This window comes from Triticum urartu, chromosome 5A (genome assembly GCF_056163025.1).
Source record: "Triticum urartu cultivar PI428250 chromosome 5A, HENAU_Tu73, whole genome shotgun sequence".
Classification (NCBI taxonomy): Eukaryota; Viridiplantae; Streptophyta; class Magnoliopsida; order Poales; family Poaceae; genus Triticum; species Triticum urartu.
In genome coordinates this window covers 586,346,551-586,372,660 of record NC_141877.1, presented here as the reverse complement: position 1 = coordinate 586,372,660, position 26,110 = coordinate 586,346,551, and the positions used below count along the sequence as shown (strand labels likewise).

Sequence of the window (26,110 nt, the reverse complement as noted above, 5' to 3'; positions counted from 1 at the left end):
AGACATTTGATTCTGAGCACTCGGGCCAGGATAATCTCTCGCCTGGACGGACACCCGCCAGGCAAGCCATTCATGCATATATGACTATGCATGTTAAAGATGCTTTCACGACGCCACTCATTCTCAAGCCGTGCTTGCTTGCACCACATAATCAATCAAGTGTTTTTTTCTTTAACGCTCACCAAACAAAAGAACCTAGTAGGTATGGGCCGGATTAGGCTCACAAACATTGCTAATCACAGATAGCAAGAATGGGTGTGCATGTGTGTACGTGTTCGTGCGTGTGTGTCAATAAAAGTTTAGACAGGAACTGCAAAGACGATGCTACTATATAATACTAGTAGTGAGCAGGGACTCGGGGTAATAAGCTTGCACATGGCGAAGTTATTTTTCAAGTCTCTCCTAGCTGACAGGTTGATGGCAGGCACAATTATGAGCAATGATAGGTCACAAGTAGAAGAAATCAATTATTTTACTAATTTTTGGGTGGAACCTCTCATTTTCGTGATCAAGGCCTGAGTTACTTGAATCTTAAGTGAAATATGCTTCCAGGGCGCTGACTAGTTACAAGCACGTGTGACCAACTAGCAACTTGCATACACTCTGTGCACAACGTAAATATCCTTTGAATCATTCGATGCACGAAATTCATTTTATTCATACAAAGCTCAAGATGTCAAGGCTCAAAACAACATGCAAATAGAAACTGGCTGACATCGCCAAATCTCACAACTGTTAAATGACAACAGGCTAATCTTGCAACTTATTACTTTGTTTAAAGCCACCGAAAACAAGATTCCAGTGAAATTTTGCATATTTTAGTGGGGTCCGAAATATTTTTAAGACTGAAAATTCGATGAAGATTCACACTGATTTCAAGATAAATTTAGCGGACAATCGATGCTTACATGTCTTTAAATACTGCGTTCAAATACAAAAAAAAGCCAATGCTCGAAACACTCATTTACTGGGGGGCATCGAAACCGCTTGAAATCTCAAAATATCGAGCGGTAACAAAAACCTTTTGAGATGGCAAGTCCATGCCTCATCTTAACCTATGGTGCGGAGGACCAAATGGTTAGAACTCCTGGAGGCACTTGCAACAGGAAGTTCTCTAGGAGTGCGGTTTCATGGCTGCGCATAAGGTTGCTGGTGAATTTCTCGAAATTGTTGTAGGCACCAGTCTCCTTCTCATCGACACCGAGGCACGGGTGCATGGCCCGGCGCGTCAGAGGTGACTCCACTTCGTGGACAGCATGCACGCATGCACCATCTGCAGGGCGTTGAGATGGGACATGATGGTGTTGGGAAGGTCGTCCGACAGCGCGCTCAGACGATCGCCGACATGTCTGTCGCTGCCGTGCCTACCCGCCACCTGGATGGAGTATATGCTTGGGCTTGGCGGAGGAATTTGTGCATCACCCTCCAACCATTTTCGTTGGTTGTTGATCTAAAAAAGTCCGTTGGTTTGGATTGCTGCAGACTACAGTCGTCTACAGTACGAGGGAGGTGGGAGAAGAGACGGTGGACACTTGTGTTTATATGCGTGATACGGAGAAGCTGTTCGTTTGGAGGATGCTCAAAAAGTTTGCTGGCTGTTGCTAGGCCGCCGTCATGGCAAAATTGGCGATCTTGGAGTCGGGAGTGAGGAGAACGATAGAGGACGGAACGGATGGGCCAAGTGAGCGTACGCCGGAGATGTGGCAAGGGGGCTGGAGTACCTCCACATGAGGTCGCTGGTGCACGGCGACGTCAAGGCACGGAAGGTCGTGATCCGCGGCGACGGTCGTGCCAAGCTGACTGGCTTTGGCTGCGCGAGTGCCGTGGACTCCCTGCTTTCAATGGGCAGCACGCTGGCGTTCATGGCACCCCGTCATCAATATGTTTGACCTTGTGAAGTTTTTTGAGAGCGCACAATCACATGTCCACTGAAAAAGAGCGATTTGTGTGGATTCTCCATGACTGCAGCCTGTGAACAAGGAGAATGGTGCAACCATTGCCAAAACTGCAGGACCCAGACGGCGAGCTATATATGAAAGATGCGGTACATGAAGATATATATATATATATATATATATATATATATATATATATATATATATATATATATATATATATATCCAACTTGAGAGCCAAGTACCCAAGGGTAACCAAAATGGATTTTGGGCCAGTCTATTGACCCCAAACTCTGTTTCAGTCAAGCATGAGTCATTGGGCAGCCACACAAGCCCTAGCAGCGTCCGCACAGCAAGCTGGACCATGGGCTGCTCCAGTTCAATACTACCAAGCCTGCGTACTTTTTTTTGTACGTTATAATTACTGGGTGCTCTAGTATAGTAATTGGCCAAGTCTTTGTAGATGACCAATGAATGCAATGGTCAGTGACTGTGCAATCTCAACACGTATATTTATTTTCATACATGTGCAATCTCACCGTTGAATAGAATTCTCACACATATTTATTTTTATACATAGATATATTTGGAAAATATATTATTACCATGCAAAACTGAGCATATTATAGTGTGATTTCACAAAAAAAGTGTTTTCTAAAAAGTAATGGACTAGAGGCATCCGTATTACACATACAAAAGAAAAGAAATGAAAACTAAAACAAAATAAAACATGAAATAAAAAGTAAACAAGTAAAAAATGAAGTTTTCTATGGAAGAATGACATGCGTGGCACTAGTATTACCCTTTTAGAAAAAACTAAAATGAAATCAAAATAATGATGTTTTCTAAGAAAGAATGAAACCCTTTAAGAAGAAAGAAAATGAAAAGGAAAAACATTCAAAACTTACACACAATTGGCACTGAAATTGCACTTTTGAAATATGCAAAGAATAAGCATATAATAGTGCATTTTTTGCATTCTACTATAGTCTACAAATAATGTAACTGAAATAATGTATTTCCTTTAAGAAGTCAGAAAATTAAATAAAAAACTTGCGCACAACTTGCACCGAATTGCACTTTACCGTAATACGCAAAAACAATCATATAATCATGAAATTTTGGCAAATATTATATAGTATTTGTTTGTACATAATTACATCCGTCCAAAAAACAACAACAAAATCAATAAATGAATAAAAGGAAAAAAAATAAAAACACATGAAACATAAAACACAAATAAAAAGTATTTGGCCAAGCATGATTAATTAGGCAGCCAAGCATTACATGTAAACTTATACAATTACACACAATTGTGTGTGTGTAAAACTTACACACAATTTGCACTGAAATTGCACTTTTTGAGATATGCAAAGGATAATCATATAATAGTGCATTTTCCGCATTCTACTATACTTTACACATAATGTAACTGAAATAATGTATTTCCTTCAAGAAGTCAAAAAAAAAAACTTGCACACAACTTTGTGCCAAAATTGCACTTTATCGTAATATGCAAAAATAATCATATAACCATGAAATTTTGGCAAAATATTATATAGTATTTGTTTGCATATAATGACGCTCAGCCAAAAAACCACAAAAAAGCAATAAAAGAAAAAAAGAAAAAAAAGGAAAACACATAGAAACATAAAACAGAAATAAAAAATGAAGCAAAAATACCCACAAAAGAAAGAACTAAATTCACTTAGGAAGAATGAATTAGTGGCATTGGTATTACCATTTAAGAAAAAATGGGAAAAAGAATCTAAAACAAACATGGACAAAATTTGCACGAAATATACATAAAAATTGCGCCTTTTACAAATATGCAAGAATAAGCAAAAATAGCCACAAAAGAAAGAATTAAATTTACTTAGGAAGAATGAATTAGTGGCATTGGTATTACCATTTAAGAAAAAATGAGAAAAATAATCTAAAACAAACACAGACAAAATTTGCAAGAAATATACATAAAATTGCGCTTTTTACAAATATGCAAGAATAAGCATATAACAGAATCTAAGAATAAATGACCAAAACAACACAGATCTCAAAGCATGATCCAACGAACAGAAAATCGACCGGCTATAAAATGAAAAGTCAGCTGATTGAAATGTAGCTAAAGTGAACCAAACTCATTGATATTCAAGACAAACTTCAAGCAGAAAGAAAACAATGATGGGAACTTTTGTACAGGAATGCGCTCGACAAGGAGGAGATAATGAACATCATGTACTGGGTCATTGGCGCTACACGCAGGTCCTACAGGGCCTACCACAAATCCGTATCCTTCATTCCTTCTACATCACATACCTCATGTGCCCTGTTCATTGACGGTCACCGTGTGCAGGATGTCCAATCTCGTCTGCAGTCAACACTGATTAAGCAGTGGCATAGGTTCTCCCGAAGCCACTCATTTCCATAAAAATTATCAACGCAGAACAAGGCGGGGACGCGGATGTCATGATCGAGCATGGCTTGTGGTCCGGCAGTATCGTCCAAGAATAATGCACACAAGAATCCCAGAGCTTAGAGGGGCACGTAGCTAGAGTGCTAAACCATCACAAAGGCCTGGTCGTATATCAAGTGCGCACCCATTCGAGATTATATATAGGAGGTATGAATCTTCCCCTCCTCATTTGCTGAAAGTCCGGCTGTCCCAACAGCCAGATCAGCTGCATTGGAAACTTACTAAAAACGGTGTGTTCTCGGTCAAATCAATGTATCTGGATATCATTAACTCTAGCGTCATCCCTACCACGATACACGTTTGGAAAGTTAAGGTACCCTTACGAATCAAAGTGTTTATGTGGTTTGTGCATAAACAAGTCATTTTGACTAAGGATAACCTTGCAAAACGCAACTGGGTGGGCTCGTCTAGATGTAGCTTTTGCGATCATAATGAAAACATCAAACACCTCTTTCTCGATTGTCCGTTGGCTAAGATTCTGTGGCGGTCGATTCATATTGCGTTTAATATTAATCAGCCCACCTCTATCAACATGTTATTTGGAACATGGCTTGATGGGGTTGATTCTGATACCGCAAGACACATTCGGGTTGGCGTTTGTGCTTTATTTTGGGTAGTATGGAACTGCAGAAATGATTTAGTCTTTAACAGATCAACAAACATTCACTTTTTGCAGGTTATTTTCAGGGCCACGGCGTTCATCCGTATGTGGTCGCTACTCACTCCGACGGAGGCCAGGGAGCGTTTGGTTACTGCGTCTACCCGATGGGAGATGGTAGCTCGGGATATTTTCAACCTGTTTGGATGGCGGTCATGTAATAGGATAGGCATGTAGTGCTCCTATTGTATTTTGCCAGCCGGTTGTGGCTTTGGGTCTTACCTCTTTTGAGCTTTTGTTTATGTTTGCACTACGATCTTTCGAGACTTTGTTACTGGATTATTCTTTTAATAATATGAGCCGTATGCATCTTTCTGATGCAGAGGCTGAGGTATACCCCCTTTTCGATTTTTTTTTTGCTGAAAGCACTTCCTATAGAGAATCAGGCAAGGAACATATCGAGTAGGCTAGTACCAATTCCTCCACATCAACAGCAAAATAGGCATATGAATCTTAAGTAGGAAATTCATAGAGAAAAGTACATTGATGGATACACATTCTGAGATATATTTGTATAGAGGACATGCCATCTCCTCTGTAGTCCACACTTTGACCATTCTGTCAAGCCATCGTGGTATAGCTCATTTTGAGGACCTCTCTCTATTCATGCATGGCTCTTCATAGCCAAGGAAAAATTGAAGAGATCCAGGGATAGTTAGGGCTTGCCATTTCTACCTATTGCAGTAGCTAGAGGTGTGTCGATGTGCTTGCATTGGTCCCAAGGTTTATCCGGTGCTAGGAACGAGTCGATGAATGTCTCTACCTTACGTTGTTCCAAGAGACACATCTGCGGATCTGCCCACACCACCATGTGCTTAGTGGAACTGTTCTTGGCGGCCATGATCGTTGCTGGATGAAGATTGGTTGGATGCAGTAGAACAAAGGAAAGTCAGAGATGACCCCGGATTCTCTTCTCTGGTTGTAAACAGGGCATCGACTGGAGTCAAGCTTGTATGAAGTACAACAGGGCATCACCTTTTTTTTGAATAAGCCGCGGGGACGAGCACCTTCCCGCCGCTCGCCGGTACGACACCTGAGTGCAGGCCGCCGCTGAAGTTGAATTGAAGCACCAGATATAGAGGGCAATGTTTTGAAAGAGTGCAGGAGAACTGCAATTTCATTAAGCAGAAGAGCGGCTGACAGCCAACTGTTGTGGCCATCTCAACTGCGATTTCATATAGAGGACAATGTTGTTGTGGGCATCTCATGTATCCAAGAAGCCTATTGATACCTAGAACGTGTGGAAGCCAAGTTGCGACAATGAAAGTATCCCCCTCCATGCATGGAGATCATTTCCAAAAGGCATAGCGCCCAGACGTCTAAAATAGTGTATAAATTTCTCATTGTAGGGCAACAAATTTACTTTCATTTGTTTGTGGATGCAGCGGACCACGGGACGCAGGTGCGGAACTAATCACATGGGAGTCGAATGGTTTCAGTAATTAGTCTCGTTGCATGCGCGGCGTTCCATGGAAGGTTTAAAATCAGCAACAGGTTTTTATGAGCTAAACAAGGCCGCTTATTGGTCAGTTTTGAATAAAAGTAGATCAGTACTCGAACAATATTGAAAATAGTTAGTTCATATATTTTGGGGCAAAATTCATCTCTGTTTACATAACACTAATTCTACATATATTTAGCGATTAAAATGTCAAGAAGTGATAATTCATACACCACTACTAGAGTAGAGAGATATGCATCTCTATTTGACATTGACATAACTATGGTGGCCTTCCGACACCGTCTAGTCGCAGTCATACAGGGACTCCTCGTCGGAGTCTTTGTCAATGAGTGGAACCCGCCAACTCTTTCAGGCCGGTAATCATCCATCATCAAAGGATGTTTGACGAGAAGAAGGATGGGAGTGCACCATATGATGTTTGTCATCACTAGGGAAGAAGTAGGCGTAGATGTTTTCCTGAGACCACTCATTCCGAACAAAATAATCAGCTGAATAAGGTGTGTATAGATGTCGATAGAAGGTACTTCCTTTATATGTTGTTTGGTTAGAGTCCATCCTCAATTCCAGTGACATCGATTCATCATCAATCATGGCTTATCGTCCAATATGCTACTCTACACACTACAACCAAAGAAAACGTAGTTGAGTTGTCGAACAATTACATGGGCTAGTCATATATAAATGTGGGGAGCAGTTCGATGGTTATATAGAGATACAAATGTAAAATAATGTAGTCAGGAGATGGTGTATAAATTAGACTTATTAAAGACAGCAACTCTGTGAACACTTAAAAGTTATATGTATAGGTTGTCGCATGAGCTGGGTAAATGTAGTAGGAGTAAGTCTCTCTCACCCCTGGCCACACATGAGAGTGCGTGATATTACAAGAACATAAAAGCACGAGATGCCGAGTTGCCGTGCACGTCCATTATAAGGTAGAACGAAAAAAGTACTTAGATCTGAATAATACAATTACCTAAAATTTCTTCAGACATTGCTTGTGTCTGTAATGTAGGTTAAGGAAAATAATTCTATGTTTTAACCAAGCTAGCAAATATTCTGATTTCACATAACTGCCGGTTCAAATGGGTCACACTAATGCTACATACATATTATCGTGGTGTTTACGAAGTTGCTGTTCAAAACTGTGCGTACCGTGATATCATGGGCAGATCTACCGTCCCTCCAGCGTTATGCTAGATAGGTCACTATATAGCGTATCTGTATGAAAACTGGTCTGAATTCAACGGCCCCAGCTTGTACATGCGCACATGTGACTTCAGATCAGGTTGCCATGACTTTGTGATTAGCTCAAACAGTTGTACCTCCTCAGACGCTGTATGAAACCAAAAACTCCTCACTATCACCTGTTCACGTTAGTTCATGCAATTAGGATATGAAATCTATACAGCAAAACTGAAATGTTCATATAGCCTCCAAATGTGAAGATAAGAAAAAGTTGGTACAGAGATAACTTACAGGAACCCCTTTATATTGTTGTCATAAATCAATTTTTTTTTTTTGGAAATGGAGGAGGACCCCCTTTATATTGTTGTCATAAATCATAATGCTCAACATGGATCAAATGACAAGAAAGAAAGGGACCCCGCATTGCTCCACGGGCGACTCAGGTGGCGATAACCTAGCGGATTGCGGAGGCGAGACTTTCTCTTCGGGTCGGCTCGGGGTGACCCACAAAACTGTATCAGAGGCATTTTTGAAGTCTAATTTGATGAAAATAGTAGGAGCGTTTTGTGTAGCACAGTAGTGCAAGATGTCAGTTGCATAAAAGTAAGTTTTCCGATATGGAATGGACAGAAAACAAACCCGTTTGATCGGCTTGAACTGGCAAAGGTATTAAGGGTTTACGTGGCTTTGTGAGCAATTTCCTAAACCCTTTGTAGGACATTTTTGAATGGTGATAGGTCAGAATCAGGATAGATTATTAGCTGCGTTGTGTTCTTTGGCAGTAGGATGATGAGAGGCATGATATATCAAAATCCGACAGATAGAATTCATTATTTTTTTGTGAAAAGAGAGATAGAATTCAACATGCTTGCGTCCCGCTTTATAGATTAAGCAAATACCAACGTACAAGGTCGAACAATACATGATGGTGAGGTAGCCCTCTTACAGAGCAGAACCCGGATAATCAAACCATGGAAAACACACTCAACTACGCTACCGAAACATAACACAATAAGGTCTAGGTACAATGCCACGCTACACCCTGGGACACCTAAGCTCCACGACAATGCATACCCTCATGAGAACGGTGCTAAGCGTCCCCGCTGCCCAGTCGAACATGGACAGGGGTCTTCACCCGGAACCTTGACAAGGAGAGGAGAACCACAATGACATCTTCAAGAAGAAAACAACGGCGGCAGGTGCCGCCGCCGTCGACGCCAAAGCATGAAGCTTTTGCTCAGCAACCCACCCGTGCCACCATGGGGTCTTCAGGACAACCGTGACGAGCATAGACCCCCAGATATAGATCTGCGATCGCCACTATCAAAGACAGATAGCAGGCTCGAGCCACTCACTATGTCACCAACCCCTCGCCGCCCACACGACCAAGAGGCCAAACCACCACCACCACCACGGTGCCCATTGGAGAGCCAACCATGTCAACCACCTCCCAGGGCCGCTGCCCTGGCATCCATGTCCAGCGACACTATCGACTGTCCTCGTCATGGCACACCAACCCCATCAGGAAGAGTAGATGGCAATCCTTCCACTCCTAGCCTGGCATCCGTCCGTGAGTATGGGTCTACACCTTAATAGTAGGATGTGTTGAACCTCGCGTCACCATCCAGTCCTGATGGACCGACAGGGACACAACCCCAAGACTCCTGACGGTCACCGTCGAGCAGCCGAGTCAAAAGCACTTGGCTTGTACTAGGCGAGCTCGATCGGCGCCAAATCTGAGGCCATCAGGGCCAAGCCACTGGACGGCAAAGCGAAGTCAGGACCCACACCTGCAGACACCACCCGGAACAAGCCAAACCTCTCCTACCTGGGGCAACCGCCCCGGCCCGCCTTGGGCCCAAATCCAATCTGCCTGAGCACGAGCCCCAGACCAAAGCCACCGCCATCGCGCATGCGTCAAGCCTAGCATGATGGCTGCAACCCGCCCAGCCCTGTGCGCAGCTAGCTCAGGTCCAGAAGAAGGGAGGCTTTCACCGCCACCCTGCGCCGCCTACATGATCATAGCCATCGGAAGCCACCAAAACACCACAGAAATGCACCACGACGAATGCGTGCGGCAGTCAATAGGCGAACCTGCCCAGCACCAGCCACAAGAGCCCACTAGCGACAGAGCTGCTGCACCATGAAGAGCACGACCCCTGCTCCCACACCGCCCGCAGCCCGCACCACCCGCATCGCGGCCAGCACCCGTAGACAGTTCAGTCGGAGCGTACATTTTTGTAAAAAGCAGGGGCACAGTCATGGCTAGAAAAGTTTTTTTTTTTATTTTCACCGAGAGAGAGAAGAAATCCTCCCCACCTGAATTGTATTCATTTGTTGCCTATAGGCTTTGCCGCCTAATATAAGATAGGGTTCAACTGAACCAGAAGTACAGGGGTACATGAAGGAGAAATAAAACAAAAACAACACACAGACAACACATGGCGAGGGGAGACACAACACAACCAGGGCACCACGAGCGCTTGAACTGCAGCGGCGATCCGAGACTAAACCATGACACTGTACCATCGACACAATCGACAAGCACCGCGTGACCAAGACTGCACAACGCCGCGACACCACCTGTGTCATTGGTGTACATTCGAACGGTCACGCCGGGCCGAGACGACGCCACGACACCTGTGTGCCACCGGCGTAGCCAAAGGGCTTCACCAAGCATAGAACTCCACAGGGCACACCCAAAACAACACAATAAAGGGGTACCCCGGGCACTGGAAATGCAGCAGCGAGCCGAGACTAAGCCATGACACTGCACCGTCGACGCAATCGAAAAGCACCGGGCAACCAAGAGTGCACAACGCCGCGACACCACCTGTGTCGTGGGGTACATTCGCACGGTCACGCCAGGCCGAAACGACGCCACGACACCTGTGTGCCACCGGCGTAGTCGAAGGGCATCACCAAGCATAGAACACCACAGAGCACACCTAAAACATCACAAGACCGGGGGATGAAGACAATGCCATCAAGATGGGCACGCCGTGAAGCGTCGCCGCTGTCTCGGCCAGCAACTCGGCGGCCGGCATCGACCGAATAGGATAACGAAGAGGCGCTGTCGGTATGTCGATGTCATTCACTTCCTCTATGAGCGTTCTATACTGCACGAACACAGCAACGACAGGAAAATTTAGATCTTGCACCTAATTCAAACCCAAATCCAAATCATGACCAACCAAACTGTCACAGAGGGCAAGATTAGCACATGTGAAAGGGTGCAGCAAGAACTCCATCACCGCCAGAGCCGGTGCACCGTAACCCTAGAGAGATGGTGGTGCCACCGCCGAGCCGCTCGCAATACTACCACACCAGCAAGCAGTGGAGGTAGGAGGCATATCGCCCCACCTACCCATATTTGCATTTACTCCAGCATAATGACGTCGTTAGCAGAATTGATCCATGGATCAGGAATCCGCTGACGATCCGGGCGCCGGATCTGAAGTCAATTTGCCGCGGCCTAGAACGGACACGTCGTTTAGACCCACCGTCCAGGAGAACTTTTCCATTTCGTTTTATATTCCACGTGGTCTGCCGGGATCAGCACCGATCACGTGTGCCTGCTAAAATGAATCACAAGAATATATTCGGCGGGACAGATTCCGAGAGCCTGTGTGTTCGTTATCAATTGCTCCGCGTCCAAAAGTTGCATGATCTCCTCTCCTAGTAATAACCGACGCTGGCCATCAGCCAACAAAGGATGGCGGTGTCTGCCAGCGCCATGCAACCCATAATCCTTATCTTTTATTGATGATGACATGATGCAACCCGTCATCTTACCACCTCTTCTGTGGAAGTAATTTGCGTCTATAAAGTACTATCAAATGTGGCTTACTAGGTAGTACTTGCATATTCATCAGCCACAAGCCGAGGAAAGTTCCAGTACCACCCGGCAAAATGGGGAGGGTTGAGCCCGCAGGTGCCATCGCCGGCAGCACGAAGGCATCATGGCCGGAGGTGGTGGGCTGGCCGGCGCACGACGCAGCGCTCCAGATCAGCAAGGACAGGCCTGACGTCTCCATCTTCTACTACATAGGCACGGGACGCTGGCCGCCGAGCCCGTACCACTCGCGTGTCATCGTGGTGTCAGATGCGGCGACCGGCGTCGTCGTCCAGACACCCGTCGTCGGTTAGGCGGCATGCACCCCTTGTGCCTGCACACGGATACGTACAGTAGTATCGTATTTGCATTGCTGCAGGTGCACAGCACATGAATAAGATCCAACATTTGAAAGCATGTTCCAATTTGAGGCAGTGGGGTGCATGAATAAAATCCAACATTTGAAAGCAGGTTTCATTATGTGGATGATACAGTACTTTGATTTTCATATTTTTCTTCTCTAGCAATCCTCACTGCATTGTCATACATGTAGCACATATAGGTTCGTTTGTTGCGTCTCGAACATCAGGTTGAGGCCCACTTGTTGAAGAGAATGTAGATTGATTTCTTTTTCTAGACTAATTTTAGAATGACCAAGCATGCATGGTTTGTGGTTTGCCAGTCTTTCCCAACAAACTAACCCCATCTCCGGGCTGTGAATGGGCCTTCGGCAAAGATATGCAAAGCAGATTCGTATCCAAGGTGCCACAAGGGGCAAATGGGATTATGAGCCCGATTTCTGTTGGCTAGATTGCCAGCCATAAGGCACTGTCTGTGTCAGTGTGAACGATTTACTTTGTACAGTAAGATTTCAAACCTGCGAATATCTAGATGTTCTTGCTACCAAGTGAAAGCAAAATGGTAGTTTTTTTTAAGAGAAGGAGCAAAACGGAAGTTGGTCATTTGAAAGGAAAAATGATACTAGATATCGCCTAGCTTAGTGCTTAAGAGAAATGTTTATTTTCAAAGAACTCTCTGTGCATGAAGTCTCAACTAATCTACTACAGTAGTAAACACCAAGAGGAAACCATAGAGATGGAGAGGGGGTTGCGCAGTACAGCAAGCCTATGCGGTGCTACCAGTTCCTCTGCGACGGGACGCAGCGTTTTCGCCACATCCCACTGCTCATCTTAGCGTGCATGCTTTTGACACCAGGCGAGCAGCATGCAGGCTACAACCGGCGCACGCCCAGATACTGGATTATGACCGCTCGGGCCAGGCTAATCTCTTGCCTGAACGGACACCCGGCAAGCAAGCCATTCATGCATATATGACTATGAATGTTAAAGATGGTTTCACGACGCCACTCATTCTCAAGCCGTGCTTGCTTGCACCACATAATCAATCAATTGTTTTTTTCTTTAACGCTCACCAAACAAAAGAACCTAGTAGGTATGGGCCGGATTAGGCTCACAAACATTGCTAATCACAGATAGCAAGAATGGGTGTGCATGTGTGTACGTGTTTGTTGTGTTTGAATCGAATTTTAGACAGGGAACTACAAAGATGATGCTCTTATATAGTAGTAGTGAGCAGGGACCCGGGGTAATAAGCTTGCACATGGCGAAGTTATTTTTTTTCAAGTCTCTCCCTGAGGTTGATGGCAAGCGCAATTATGAACCACAACATTTACTATTTTTTCAAGTCTCCCTGAGGTTGATGGCAAGTGACAAGTAGAAGAAATCAATTATTTTCCTATTTTTTTAGTGGAACCCCTCATTTTCATTATGAAGGTCAGGCCCGAGTTAAAAAAAATTAAGTCGGCCCCAAAGGATCTTGAATTCATTATGCAAGAAGAGAGTTATGTCAATCTTAAGGCCAGAGTTATTTCAATCTTAAGGGTTAAGAGAATTACGCTTCTACGTCGCTAACTAGATACAAGCCCATGTGACCAAATATCAGATTGCATACACTTTTTACACAACAGGAAGGATCACTATCCCATCCTTTGAATCATCCGATGCACACAATTCATTTTATTCATACGAAGCTCAAGACGTCGAGGCTGAGAACAACATGCAAATAGAAACTAGCTTTTTTTTTAGAAAAGGAGGATGATCCCCGGCCTCTGCATCTGGGAGATGCATACGGCCACTTTATTAATTATTTTCAGAACCTTACAAAGTATTACAACAATGAGCCTGAATCCACCATCTTGGCAACACATACCGCTACTCCTATCCAAAATGATGAAGGGGTGCTAGCTGGGCCACTACCCAAACCACTCACCTAAGCCTAACATCAAAAGCCGGAAACCGAAACATATTCGGAAGCCCCAGCCGAGCCACATACCGGGTCTGAGGCACAATCCGGTCAGACGCACTCGTGTGTCGTCGCCGCCATCTTCCACAGGTCCGTCTTCAGATCATATTGAGGCTTCTACCTTGTCTGGCCACTCTACCATGGACGTCACCATGACGCCAGACAGCAACCTCCTCCTGCGCGAGTCCATCTCCGCGCATCGGGCGGCGAGCCTCCGCAGCGCCATGCCGCCGATCTTCGCCGCCATCAATGAGTGAGATGAAGTACCGCTCCACCACGGCATGTACAAGGTGAGGAAGGACGAGGTCCCCATCGAAGACACGGCCGGAAGAGAAGCACCGCAGCCCCGAGACACTGCCCGGAGTTGCGACGCAGTAGATCAGGCGGGCCGCCACCAGGAACCAGACAAGCACGCCATGCACACCCAGCATCCCCATGCCCAAGTCGGCGCCTTCAAGAAGGTGACGACGCTGTGGCGCCGCCGCCGCTTAGCCACCGGGGCTAGGGTTTTCACCCGGGCGCAGGGAAGGGGAGAGGCAGGGAAGGTTTAGCCTCGGCGCCGCCACCAAGGAGGGAATGGCGTCCAGGACGCCCTCGACGCCGTGACCGCCACCGGCGGCCAAGGATTTTCCCCGGCCAAGCACCCTGCCGCCACCTCCGAACCAGCCACATCATCAGCAGGCGCGTGTACGCCGGAGATCCAGGCCGGCCGAAGGTCATGCATCACGAGCGGACCAGTATCGCCTCCGATCTGACGAGGGGAGCCCGGGGCCTCCCCGCGCCATGACCTGCGCCCACCGGGACCTCGCTGCCCGCGCAGCCGAGGGGAACCGGCCTACCTCACCGACGGACACTCCCCGCCGCCGGAGAAGCGCCGTCCGCACCAGCGAGGCCGCCGCCTCAGATCCGGACCCTCACCACCGAAAGGGATCGGTCAGATTGGGGGGAGTGCTGGATCCCGCCAACTCGCCCCGCTGCCACCATCCCGGGAGCCGGCGCCGGCTTCGCCGGCCGTTCCTCCGGTGGCGGCGAGGTGGGGAGGGAGGTGGGAAGGTTGTAGGCCGCCGGATCTGGGTTCCCCCGTCGCCGCCAGGGAGGGCGACGCGGGACATCCCCAAATCTCTTAACGGGCTAAACGACAACATGCTAATCTTGTAACTTATTACTTGGTTTAAACCACCAAAAAGAAGCGACAAAAATAGTATATGGATCAGGGCACCAAGAGTCCAAGACAGCACATTCGGAGGTAGCAACACTACATAAACATTCCTTTGAACCAGTCAGAGAAGCATGATTTTACCGAAAAGTTCACCTGACTATCATCTGCCTGATGCACTAAGTGAAGGATATATATCACTGTAGGCATACCAATACTCCAAGACAAATCTTCTGTAGGCGGTGACATATGACTTGTCGTTTGTTACATCCAACCAATCAAAGCCAGAACGAGGCTTTTGCCTCAGAGCTAAAACATGTACCATCGCTTGACCCAACCAACGAAGGAAAACTGATGTGTTGTGTGGCAAATCCATTGTGGTAGAAGAACCTCCCTACCGCTTGTATCTGATTGGAGACGAGTAGTCGTTCAATGTATGCACTGCACTGCGCCACGCTGCCACCACCACACAACGTCGAAGTCGTAACCTGATCATCAACACACTTTGTTAATGAAACACTGGACTTTTGGCAACATATGGATGCAGGCATGGAAATTAGTTCATGACTACCTCGAGCAAGGATAGGTACATTGGCAAGATCAGTTATTAACAAACCAAGCGTTTGTTTTGCTGTAAATGATATGTATATTGTATGGCTTTTCTCACAGCCAATCAGACCTTGTTCCAGTGTGACTGAAACATTGATTTTCTGACATGCTTCAACTTCCAATTAATAGGTGGTGCTATCAACAGCCAACTGAAACTTTTAGTGTACAAACCCAGACCAGTAATGCAATACTCCACTGATGAATAACATCATTCTATTTACAGTGGATAGTAGCCTTGTCTTGGGTACAGATCTAGCGTCGCTGCAAACAGTTTTGATGTTTAGTACTGCCTTCGCGCCATTTGGATCAGAACTGCCGCAAAACAGAGCTTAAAAGTCGATAACATATCCCACAAGGCACAAGCCTAAAATCACCGAGATGATGCGATACAACATACTTCCACTTCAACCAAGAAACCATCTCAGCCATCCAATATATTATTTTGTATCGCCTCGTCCGAAAATGTTACCGGAACTAACCTACACACATAGTGTCTCAGTTTCAGGTATGACCGCAAGATATGTAGTAGGGCCTTTTGCTTCATTACTGATGTCCCTTGTACACGTACAATGGAGGACGAAACAGCTTGTGTCATTCGAGTCACAGTAAGCAAGAACATCTGCAGAAGAGAGCTTAAATGTGAATGTCAATACCACATCCCGAAGGTAACAATCTTAAATCACCTAGACTAACTGATACAAGATACTTCCACTTCAACCAAGAATACATTTGTATATTAGTTTAAAAGTAACGAGTTGGTGCAATCAAACTATCTCAACCATCAAATATTTTTGATGTGGAGCATCCTTGCGTCAAATAAGAGAGAGTTAATCAATCCCCTGTTCAAGTTTTCTCTCTCCATAAATTGCCCAACAAACAGAGATGACACGTTTCAATGCATACTTGACGAATTACTCGTAAAAGGAAAAGCTAATGATTCAAATTGGTCACACATGCAACCTGGGTAAAAATCAGCAAACCTTAGACAACATGCTTGTTAGAATTGTGTCAAATATTATTGTAGAAGGTAGGTTATAATTGGACTTGGTTTTGGACTGTGTGTAGACAGGGTAGTGTTAGATCCACTGGATCGATGTAGGCTAGATCTTTCCGGTCACCTACCTTCCTTGGGTGCGGATGAGCTCGATCCAGAGCCGGCCATGGTGAAGTAGAGGCCGGTGGTAGCAGAGAGATCGAGATGGAGAGGTGGCAGTGGTGCTTCCCGTAAGCACTGCGATTGCCCTAGATCGGAAGGGGATATCGGTGGGGAGTCTGGCGGCGCGGTGAACCTCGTACCGTGCTCCGGCCCCCACCTCTTTATATATCGCAGGTCACAGGGGGCCACCAACCATAGAACGGTTGGGCGCCCCCGATCAGGGCGCGAATAGATCAGGGCCCGATGGGCCGTTGAGCCCACTCGGTGGAGAGATCAACCTAACATTCTCCCCCTTGATCTCAACTTTTACTTCTAACCTTACACTTTCTAGTTTTATTTGTTTCATCACATATTGGTACATAGAGCATGTTTCATCGTCACAGCTTAATTGCCGTTACAATCATACAGCTACAACATACGTTATGATCAGAAACAAATTCTGTTCCTTTTGGGCCTATCCAGGAATCATAAGGCTTTCCCTTAAACCCATGCCGGCTATGTGTTCCTTGAACACATTGGATGGTAAGCCTTTCGTTAGCGGATCCGCAAGCATATCCTTTGTCCGTATATGGTCGAGACTTATAGTTTGATCCTGGATTTTATCTTTCACAACATAATACCTTATCTCTATTGTTTTGGCAGCATTACTCGACTTGTTATTGTGAGCGTAAAATACTGCGGGTTGGTTGTCGCAGTACATCTTTAGTGGCTTGTGAATACAATCTACCACTTTCAAGTCGGGTACAAATTTTTTTAGCCATATCGCCTGCCCCGTGGCTTCGAAGCATGCTATGAATTCTGCATACATCGTGGATGATGCAACTATTGACTGTTTGGAGCTTTTCCACGAAATAGCTCCCCCAGTGAGAGTGAAGACGTATCCTGACGTGGATTTTCTATCATCTCTGTCCCCCGCAAAATCTGCATCTGAATACCCTTTTATCTCTAGGGATTCACTTCTCCTGTATATTAGCATGTAGTCCTTCGTGCCTTGCGCATAACGCAATGCTTTCTTTACCATCTTCCAGTGCTCCATGCCTGGATTCTCTTGATATCTACCAAGTACCCCGGTGATAAAAGCTAAGTCAGGGCGAGTGCACACTTGTGCATACTGTTAGCTGCCAACTGCCGAAGCATATGGTACTGCTTTCATTTGATCGATCTCGTATTGGTTCTTGGGACATTGGAATTTCCCAAAACTATCGCCCTTGACTATAGGAGCAGGTGTGGCTTTACTCGCATGCATGTTATATTTTTTAAGAACCTTTTCTAAATATGCTTTCTGCGATAGTCCTAAGACTCCACTGTTCCTATCTCGGTGAATTTCTATGCCCAAAACATATGATGCTTCACCAAGATCTGTTATGTCAAAATTTGAGGATAAGTATTTCTTTGTTTCTTGTAGTAGACTAACATCACTACTAGCAAGCAGGATATCATCCACATACAAGATTAGGAAAATATATTTCCCATTTTTAAACTTTGCATAAATGCAATTATCCTCAATATTTTCTTTAAATCCAAAACTTTTAATCGTTTGATTAAACTTTAGATACCACTGCCGAGAGGCTTGTCTTAATCCATAAATGGATTTCTTCAGGCGGCATCCCATATTTTCCTTGCCTTCCATGATAAAACCCTTAGGCTATTTCATGTAGACATTTTCTTTTAAATCACCATTCAGAAATGACGTCTTAACATCCATTTGATGTAATTCTAAATCAAAATGAGCAACTAATGCCATTATGATTCTGAAGGAATCCTTACATGAGACTGGAGAAAATGTCTCATTGTAATCTATCCCTTCTCTTTGTGTAAATCCTTTTGCCACGAGTCATGCTTTATACTTTTCTATATTCCCTTTAGAGTCATACTTAATTTTGTAGACCCATTTACAGCCTACGGTTTTGGCTCTTTTAGGAATTTCCTCTAAGTCCCAAACATCTTTGGAACTCATCGATTTCATCTCGTCTTCCATTTCCTTCATCCACATCGATGAATGAGGGCTTCTCATGGCTTCTTCATATGAGGTGGGATCTTTTTCCATATGAACCGTTTCTGTGTTATAAACATTAAAATGAGTAGAAATAGCTGACTTTTTTGGTCTTGTAGACCTTCTTAGGGCCTCAGTTTCTGGCACGTTCTGTGCCTCAACTTCTGGCACTTCTTCTAAAATTTGCTGTTGCACCTCCCTTTCATGCTCAACAACGGGTTCAGTCGGCTCCTGACGGACAGGTTCCGGGTCTACCCCCAAGGTTGTCATGGGTGGAGTTGCAACTAGTAGTGAGAAAAATGGCTCCTGAATCATCGGATTAGGTGCACGCACCCTCTTCTCCTCAAGATCAATTTTTCGAGCTACCAAGCTGCCCCTCATCATTTCGTCCTCAAAGAAGACTGCATGTCTCGTTTCTACAAACTTTGTATATCTGTCTGGGCAGTAAAAACAAAAACCTTTTGATCTGTCTGGATAGCCAATGAAGTGGCAACTTACTATTTTGGGATCTAACTTTGCAATGTTTGGATTAAACATTTTGGCCTCAGCAGGGCACCCCCACACCCTGAAGTGTTGTAGGGAGGGTACCCTTCCTGTCCATAGCTCGTACGGTGTTTTGGGCACCGACTTGCTTGGTACTCTATTGAGAATGTGAATGGCGGTTTTAAGCGCCTCCATCCATAATTCCAATGACAAGTTGGAATAACTCATCATGTTGCGCACCATATCCATAAGTGTACGGTTGCGCCTTTCAGCTACTCCATTTTGCTGAGGTTCACCCGGCATTGAATACTGGGCAATTATACCAGTCTCCTGTAAGAACTTTGCAAAAGGTCCAGGGACTTGGCCATATGGAGTGTGCCGACCGTAGTACTCTCCCCCACGGTCGGACCTTACTATCTTTATTCTTTTATCATGCTGATTTTCAACTTCAGCTTTGAATATTTTAAATTTATCCAACGCTTCAGATCTTTCTTTGATTGGATAAATATAACCATAGCAAGAGTAATCATCTGTGAATGTTATGAACGAGTCATATCCATCCACACTTTTCACCGGAAATGGTCCACAAATGTCAGTGTGGATGATTTCTAGTGTGCTTGAGCTATGGATTGCACCTTTTTGATTTGTTTTATATACTTTCCTTTAATGCAATCTACACATTGTTCTAAGTCTGAGAATTCTAACTGTGGAAGAATTTCACTTTTGACTAATCTTTCTATTCTCCCCTTCGAAATATGGCCCAAGCGACAGTGCCATAATTTTGATGAGTCGAGTGTTCTCTTTCTTTTCTTTTGTTCTTTATTCGACGCAGAAACATGTTCATTCACATTGCATACAGAATGCACTTTTTCACGAAGTGATAACAGATAAAGCTCATCATGTAGTAAAGCATTACCAACATAAGCATTATTATACCACATGGCACACTTGCCATGTCCAAAATAACACTCATAATTTTCTTTGTCCAAACATGAAACGCTAATTAAGTTTCTATTACATGAAGGAACATAAAGAACATCTCTAACCAGAAGCTTCAATCCATCAGCTAAGTCCAAGGAGATGTCGCCGACAGCTTCAACTTCTGCTTTTATTCCATTGGCTACTTCAATGCCTCCTTCTCTTCTTAGCGTAGTCCAGGTCGAATGGAATCCCTGTAAACAATTTGCAACATGAATAGTTGCCCCTAAGTCAATCCACCAAGTAGATTTCGAAAACTGTGTGTACAAGGATTCATTTACTAAGGAAACAATGTTGTTACCTTGCTTTGCCATTAAGGACTTCAGCCAAACAGGGCAGTCTTTCTTCTAATGCCCGGTCTGCTTACAGTGGAGACAAGTGTCTTTGTCCACTGGGAAAGACTGTTGCTGACGCTGATGCTGATAGGGAGCTTTTCCTTGTGGCTTTGAAGGAGAACTTTTGTTGTTTTGATTGTAGTTCTTTTTCTTATGATCCTTCACATAGTTGAGTGTTCCACCATGTGAAGCTTTTAGTCTGTCCTCTTCTTGGACACACATAGCAATTGTCTTTTCTATGTCCCATGTTCCAGGTGACATATTATAATTCACAACAAAAGTTTCAAACTCCTTTGGCAGTGAAGCCATGACAAGGTGGACCAGGAGCTTTGGTTTGATCTCCAGATCCTCGTCCATAGGCTTTAACTTTGCTGCCATATTACTCATCCTCAGGATGTGCTCTCTTATTCCACCACGTGTGTATTGTTCTATCACAAGTTTTTTTAACACCTGGGTGGCATATATCTTTGAAGAGCCAGTGAACTGGCTCTTTATCTTTGTCAGCAACTCAGCTGCTGAAGTGCACTCTGCAATGGAGCCCACAATGGTGCTCTCAATGGTATTCTTTATAAAGGCCATGCATTTTTTATTTGCATTAACACACTTTTGGTTGGCTATGATGTAAGACATCTCCAAAGGAGCATAATCCCCTTTCCTTTTAGCCCATGCAGCATCATCCTCAGTAGTCTCTCTTACTGGCTCTGTAGGTCTGACCGGTTGTGGTTCATCCAGAACCCAGTCCAGATCAGCACAAACAAATGCCAGTTCAACTTTCTTCCTCCACTCAGTGTGGTTGTCACCTCTGAGTGTCGGAACTTCTTTTAGGCAACTCATCAAGTGAAAGCCTCCTGAAATCACAATTTAAGTGACATCAATATAACAATCATATGCATTAATCTAACGTTGGTCAAATTAAACATATAATTGTCTATGCAATTAAATCTATATTACTGTTGGGCAAAATATTAGAAATAAATGCACCTTTAAATTTCAATAATAAAACATGATCATGTTATTAAACAACGTTGGTCATAAAAAATAACATAATCATATTCATTTTAATAATCACTTTAACATGCTCTTAAAAACTTAATACTATATAAACTTTTATTTTCTGTGTAAAAGAGCATTAATTATTTATTTACGCAGCGGAAAAACATGAATAAAAATTCACGAACTTTTTACTTTTTACGGAAACTTTTCTATGACAGAATAAAAATCATGAACTTTTTTAGTTCTACAGGAACTTTTACTTTATAAAATACATGAACTTTTATTTTTCTGGAAATTTTCTATTCTTTAAAAAACGGAAAATAGCAGCAGCACAGCGCCGGCCTGCTCTCTCGCCCGGCCCATGGCCTGCTCGCGCACTGTGCGCACCTGTCCTGGCCGAAAACGTCCCAGCGCGCGTGGTGGCGCCCGCGGCTGGCGGCCTCGGCCCAGCCTGGACTGCTGCCAGTCCTTCCCTCTCGGCCCAATAGGCCCGCGGAGGGCTTAGGTTTTCAATCGGGACTGTCGAACGGGATCGGACGATCGCCCGTGCTTCTCTGTCGAACAAAACGAGCCGGCGCCCGCGGGAGGGGGAAACCCTAGTCATTTTCTTCTCCTCCCCCGCGCCGCTCTCTGCATCTCTTGCTCCATTCCTTTCTCTCTCAGCGGCAAGGCAGAGAAGATCTGCAGCGCTTCGGCCGGCCGCCCCGGCCGTCGGCGACGGCGGCGAGAGCCACCGCGCCGCGCGCGCCTCTCCCTTTCTTTTTTCCCTTTTCTTGCTCCTGTGGCAGAGAGAGAGCGACGCGGTGGGGCCTCCTCTGCTCCCCTGTAGCCGGGTTGGGGCTCCGCCGGTGACGGCGTGCAGCCACCGCACTGCGCGAGAGCCACCTTCCCTTTTCCCCTTCCATTCCATGAGAGAGAGAGAAAAAACAGAAAGGCTACCCCTTTTTCTTTTCAGCGAGAGGAAGAGCGCGGCCAGATCGTGCCGTGGCTATCCTCCTCGTCGGTCGCGCGTCCTCCCTAGCGGTGAGCGCGCTGCCGCCGAGGGATTTGGCCGCGGTGCTAACCCCCTGCTTTTTTTGTCTTTCTCCTTTCTTTTCCGCGAGCAATTGCTAGCTCTGGTGGTTCTTCATCCCCGCACCTCGGCTTGCCGATGCGTGTGGGGATCGAGAGGAACAGGCGCGGCCGTGCAGCGGCGCTCTTTGCCGGTGAGGCCCAAGGCCAAAATCTGGTGGTTTACTTTGCCCTGTCTAGGGTTCTTGGGGGTAGGGATCTCCTTTTCTTTTCTGTTTTATCTTTTTACCGAAAAACATCTAACCAAGATGGCTCTGATACCATTGTTAGATCCACTGGATCGATGTAGGCTAGATCTTTCCGGTCACCTACCTTCCTTGGGTGCGAATGAGCTCGATCCAGAGCCGGCCATGGTGAAGTAAAGGCCGGTGGTAGCAGAGAGATCGAGATGGAGAGGTGGCAGTGGTGCTTCCCGTGAGCACTGCGATTGCCCTAGATCGGAAGGGGATATCGGTGGGGAGTCTGGCGGCGCGGTGAACCTCATACCGTGTGCCCCGGCCCCCACCTCTTTATATATCACAGGTCACAGGGGCCCACCAACCATAGAACGGTCGGGCGCCCCCGATCAGGGCGCGAATAGATCAGGGCCCGATGGGCCGTTGAGCTCACTCGGTGGAGAGATCAACCTAACAGGTAGGAGTTGTGTCCTAATAGGACACTCGTAACCTAGGCCTCTCATATATAGTGTGGGTAGACACATAATGTAACCTATGCCAACATAATAGCACGGGCACGCGGGGGAGCCGGCGCCCGGGCGGCCGGGGTGCGGTATTGTGACGGTGTCACGGGAAGAAGCGCCCGTAGTCAGGCCCCGGGGATGTAGCCATGATGGTGAACCTCGTTAACAAATCTCAGTGTCATACTTGTGTGATTGCTTGGTCCTCAGTAGATTGACGGAGTGCCTCGGATTATTCTAACAAGTGGTATCATGAGCAAGGTTCAATCGAAGGTCGCGGTTGTTGATTTGGAGGAGGAAAGCTCGACGCGGATCGATGTGATCTGTACAGGAGGTCGTCGCGACAGAGCGGCGTAACATATGTGGAGGCAGAGTATCGGGGCTGATCGGATTCGTTCGATACAGTTGGGCAACTAGCGGCGGCAGCAGCGGTAGTCCTATGCGTATTCAGTTCGGCATCTGTCGGCAGGACCAAGTCGCGTGGTGCAGGCGGCAGCAGGAGCAGCAACGTGTGGCGAGCGTGCTGGTTCATAGTCCGTGCACGCACGTGGATGCTAAAGGCCCCGCCGGGGCAGGTTGGCCGAATACCAGGTGTACTCACGGGAGGCCCTAGGAGCTGTGTGCTACTAGTTGCAGGAGGCCTGCGGAGCTGTGTGGCCCGTACAGAAGGTTCTTGCGTGCGTTGTGGTGCCCATGGCTAGAGGCGTGGAAGAGCTGATCTGGGAAGCATCATAGCATGAGATTTGTTTGTTTGAAAAAAAAGATGAGCAACGTGTACGAAGGCAGCAAATCAATTGGCGGAAGGAAAATTCATCAAAGAGAAAAACCCATCAGATGACGCTTTGGCAGCAATTACAAAAAAGGCATCGGGTGTTCTGCGTGGAAGGAGCAATACGTGGAGCATGGCTTGGATTAAATTTGTCTCTTTGCTTAGTACTTCGGCACATGCACGGGAAGTATTGCAGCTTGGTTATTTTTCATGGGTTGGCCGTTATGGTGGACAAGATGAAAAATATATTAGTACAACAAGGATGTTTGAAGTCGTTGCGGGAAGTCAAGCAAGGTAAGATGGAAGTATTATGTGATGAATGAGAATTCACGGGAGATGATTTGGGAAGCCTGAAGTGCATCGTGGCAGATCATGTATACACAGGGCGTCAAGCAATGCACGGAGATGTGCGGGCGGACACGGCACAGGGTGGGGCATGGTTGCAGTCGGATAATTTGGCTGGGTCAGACTGGACTGTTTGACGGATCGACGGGGATGTCGGTCAAAGCAGAAGACGGCGGTGATTTCAGAGACGACGACATAGGAGCGTGATGCTGATGGTGGCCGACTTCTGGGGCGTGGAAACACGTGGTGCAGGCTTGAGGGCTTGTGCGGCTTCGACAGACTATTGCGCAGGGTTGATTCAAGACGGTGCACATGAGAGTTTGGAGTCGACAGGGCGCGGGAGGATGGCGTGTACAACCACCATGGAGTCATGTTGAAGGTGGAGCTGGAGTCTGACGGAAGCTGATGGAGGGGCTACGGCGTAAGAATTCGGAGAGTCGAAGGCTATTTCAGCGGGATAGTGAGAGACACGCGGATTGGACTGGGGCCCAGCGGTCTAATGGAGACGTGATACTCGGCATCGGTCGGTGATGATCGATGGTTCTCTGCAGTGGGGGTTGAGGCAATGGGGGCTAGCTACCCGGGAGACTCGACCAGGACAGCAGAGGATCGACGCGGTGATAGCGGCGAGGCGTGTGGTAAGCACGGGACACAGCGATAGGCCAAGGCACTGGTGGTCAGACATGTGGCCAGACAAATTGTGCAGGGGGTGTTGAAGTAGTGTTGACAAGTATCAGATTCAAGTTGGTGACTGGGTCTATCGGTGCCGGAAGATGGACAGGAGTTGACCATGGAGAATCTGAGAAAGTGGCGGAGAGTTTAAAATTGTCAAAAGCTGAGAGAGTACATGGCCATATATTCTGTTGTGTTCAGTGCACATGGCAAAGTGCGGATGAAAAGGCAGAAGGAGGCGGAGTGCTATAGCTATGGGACATGTCAGAGACTATCCGGGAAAAAGGGTGAGACAACTGCGAATTTGACTCGGGATGACTACAAGCAACGTGGTCGGTGTGTGATGGCATTGAACGGATTCTCCGGAAGTTGGAAGCACAAGGTAGAGTAATGAGGAACTTAATTTTGTTCAAGTGTTGACTGTGAAGAAGACAAGAAGGGACTACAGTTGCAGGTGGAGTCACATGAAGTCTGGGAGTAGCAGTGGTGCTCATGGCGTATCTCAAGTCCAATGTATATGGAGGTTCGACGCATGGATGAATTCAAGGTGGTGAAGAATATTCGTCAAGGTGGAGTTTGTTAGAATTGTGTCAAATATTATTGTACAAGGTAGCTTACAATTGGACTTGGTTTTGGACTTTGTGTAGACAGGGTAGGAGTTGTGTCCTAATAGGACACTTGTATCCTAGGCCTCTCATATATAGTGTGGGTAGACACACGATGTAACCTATGCCAACATAATAGCACGGGCACGCGGGGAAGCCGGTGGCGTGTGTCGGCGCCCGAGCGGCCGGGGTGCGGTATTGTGACGGTCTCACGGGGAGGAGCGCCCGTAGTCAGGCCCCGGGGATGTAGCCATGATGGTGAACCTCGTTAACAAATCTCAGTGTCATACCTGTGTGATTGCTTAGTCCTCAGTAGATCGACGGAGTGCCTCGGATTATTCTAACAATGCTTTATTTGACAGACATTTCTGCTAATCAACTTTAGTGAGTTCAATCTTGTTGTTTGGTAAATTCCTCCGCATGCCCACTGAAAACT

General features: G+C 46.1%; 1 pseudogene; it reads right to left on the bottom strand.

The window, feature by feature from the left end:
• Window positions 1–20,530: 20,530 nt before the first annotated feature.
• Window positions 20,531–21,397, bottom strand: LOC147973092 (uncharacterized; annotated as a pseudogene).
• Between the last annotated feature and the right edge of the window lie 4,713 nt (window positions 21,398–26,110).